Source organism: Barbatula barbatula (genome assembly GCF_947034865.1).
Source record: "Barbatula barbatula genome assembly, chromosome: 17".
Classification (NCBI taxonomy): domain Eukaryota; kingdom Metazoa; phylum Chordata; class Actinopteri; order Cypriniformes; family Nemacheilidae; genus Barbatula; species Barbatula barbatula.
The window spans coordinates 19590751-19593575 of record NC_136780.1 but is presented as its reverse complement, the minus strand read 5'-3'; the positions used below and the strand labels follow the sequence as shown (position 1 = coordinate 19593575).

General features: G+C 40.8%; 1 long non-coding RNA gene across 1 annotated transcript; it reads left to right on the top strand.

Annotated features, from left to right (window-relative positions):
• Positions 1-503: 503 nt before the first annotated feature.
• Positions 504-2155, top strand: LOC306906382. The gene is made up of 3 exons (XR_013787832.1): positions 504-718; positions 1124-1348; positions 1998-2155. It is a non-coding gene; the product is annotated as an uncharacterized lncRNA (long non-coding RNA).
• Positions 2156-2825: the final 670 nt, after the last annotated feature.

Sequence of the window (2825 nt, the reverse complement as noted above, 5' to 3'; positions counted from 1 at the left end):
AAACCGGGCAGGCGCCCGGGGCGGCATTTTTTCATGTCACATGGGGGGCGGCACCGGCAGGAGCAGTAAAAAAAAACTCTTGGCCGCCGCGAAGCGGTTTTATATGATCTATCATTCATTCATTGTGTGGGGAATCGGCAAATTGACAGCCTGCATGCTGAGAAGGTGCCACGTGTGTGTGAAGGGGAATATGAGGCGCGGAAGTTGACAAAAATAAAGCGAATGCCGAGAGGGAGTGAATGTGCGCGAGAGGGGACCAACCATAAACGTGCGCAAGAGGGAGCGAGTGTGCGCGAGAAAGAACGAGTGTGCACGAGGAGCAAATGCGCGTGAGAGGGAGAGCCAAATGAGTGAGAGTGCGCGCGCGCAAATTGCCAAATTATAGAATTATTGCTTAATTGTTTGCGATATAAATCAAATTGTCTAGTTTTAGTTTTTGAGGTTTTATTCATTTTAGTTAATTCTGTACTTGCGACGTAATGTCTGAAGCAGCCAGACTCATCAATAATATTCTTGCAAGTCCCACGGTACTTGAGAGCATCGATAATGCTCTGAATGCTCAAACAAACCGTAATTGTCCAAATCAAACAGCAACAAGCGAAGTAAATAGACTTTTTAATTCTACTTCTTCCGCTACTGTTTGCCGGCCTGCATTTGAATTTTCCCGCAACTTTTGCGGATCAGCCAGAAGAGGTTCTGTAAACATGTCACGGAACAGGTATGTTCTTTAGAAGTTGTCTGCCTGTATTCATTATTCAATGTATATGAGTTGTAATGATATAATATAACGTGTGATGTCCAGTGCTTAGGCAGGAAACTGTATGCTATTGTATGCCAGACACTCGTACGTTACCTGATTCAGTTCATGACAATGATGTCAGTTACAACAAGTTGTATATGCCTTCATCTAACATTTGGTTCATTATTTTAAATGCATCGAAAGTATTGAATCTATCTGAAAAAGCAGAAATACATGACATTTGAAATGTTTTATGGTGAAATTTAGAGATTACAATAAATCATAGTACAGTGTGTACAGTAACATGAATCTACTAATGCACATTGCATCATTAATAATTAAAAATATTAACTAGTAAACTGATAACACATTATTTCTGTTAAGGCATGGTAAAAGGAGAAAGATGTCAGAACATGTCCCCTTCCTTCGAGATGTTTGCCTTCTTTCATCTCCCAGAGACTTCACAGTCCCAAGGTCCAGCACTAGAACATTCCTGTCAGAACAAGGCCATATAGTGTCTGCTGTGCAATTTCAAAAGGATTGGAATGCACAGGAGGTGCTGCAACATCTCAGATCCATATTCAGTTCAAAACTGAAGAGCAGCACAGAGTAAGATAACATCCATTGTAGATCCTTCTAGCACTAACTGATCACTTAATTCACTCAAAAATTAACATTGTCATCATTTACTCACCCCTTGTCATTTCAAATCTGTATAACTTTCTTCTGCAGAACACAAAAGAAGATATCTTAAGAATGTTGGTAACCAAAAACTGTTGGTACTCATTGACCTCTATAGACAAAAACCTAATGACAATGGGACACAAGCAGGTGGGTACCACAGTTTTTTTGTTACCTCTAATCTTCGAAATATCTTCTTTTGTGATCTGCAGAAGAAAGAAAGTTAAACAGGTATGAAATGACAAGGGGTGAGTAAACGTTGACAGAATGTTCATTTTTGGGTGAACCATCACTTTAACTAGGTTTTGATATCCTTGAATATAACAGTATGAACTATCAGTAAGGCTATGTAATTTTTTCTTGTTCAATTATTAGAGAGTATTGTATAAAATGATGAATTATCAAGATTCAATATTTTTATTTGTCAGAATTGTCACATACACAATTATATAAAGACTATATTACCAGCAGTGAAATTTTAATCAGGATCACTCCATGTGTAATTATTTGAGAGTATAAAATAAAAATGTAAACCAAGGAATAATCATAATATCATAAGTATGATATATTTTCTTAGGATCACAATTATGATGCCCACATACACCAAGCTGGTCAAGCCAGTGTTAGAGGCAGGTCGTTGTCTTGATGGGGCTGTGCTATGCAAACTTTTCAAAGACAAGACCATCTACCTACAGCCATCAAGTGACCTGATAGAGGAAGAGACGACAATAGAGGTAAATTATCAAAATTAACTTACAATATAATTGTCACGTTCTATGCCTGTTTGTTTAGTTCACTCGGCTGGGCAGCCATTAGCTAATTGTTGCACTTCGCACCCAATCAGCCCGCACCTGTTACTCGTTACCTTACTCCTATTTAACCGTGTCTTTTCGTTTGGTCTGTGTGGGTATGTCTCGTGTACAGTGTGATTTGTGACTGTATAACTTGCCGCTGGACTAATTGTGTTCTTACAGACTTGTTTGCTAAGGAGATTTGTACATCTTTTCTGCCCAGGGCCATCAGTCGAGGAAATAGTTTATGCTTTTCCGGACAGTGAGACTGCATAGAGAGCTTCTGGTCGGACGTCCTTCGGCGTTACTCTCTGTCCACTGTCCCAGCGGACACAGGCACTCGGAGTGCTTTGCTTTTTCTGTTATCCTTTTGTTTTGTTCTTACAATAAATTATTTTTTGCTCTATCCTGCATCTGAGTCCTTCTGTCCCGTGACAGAACATACCCACCAGATATGGACTCAGCAGGTGACCTAGAGATCCGCCGGGCCATTGCTCAACAGAACGTACTGTTGGGACGCCAACAGGACGAGATCGCGGAGACCCGCCAGGGAATAACCAACCTGGCGCAGCAGCTTGCCGGCATCGCCCAACGCCTCGACCTGATCACGGCCG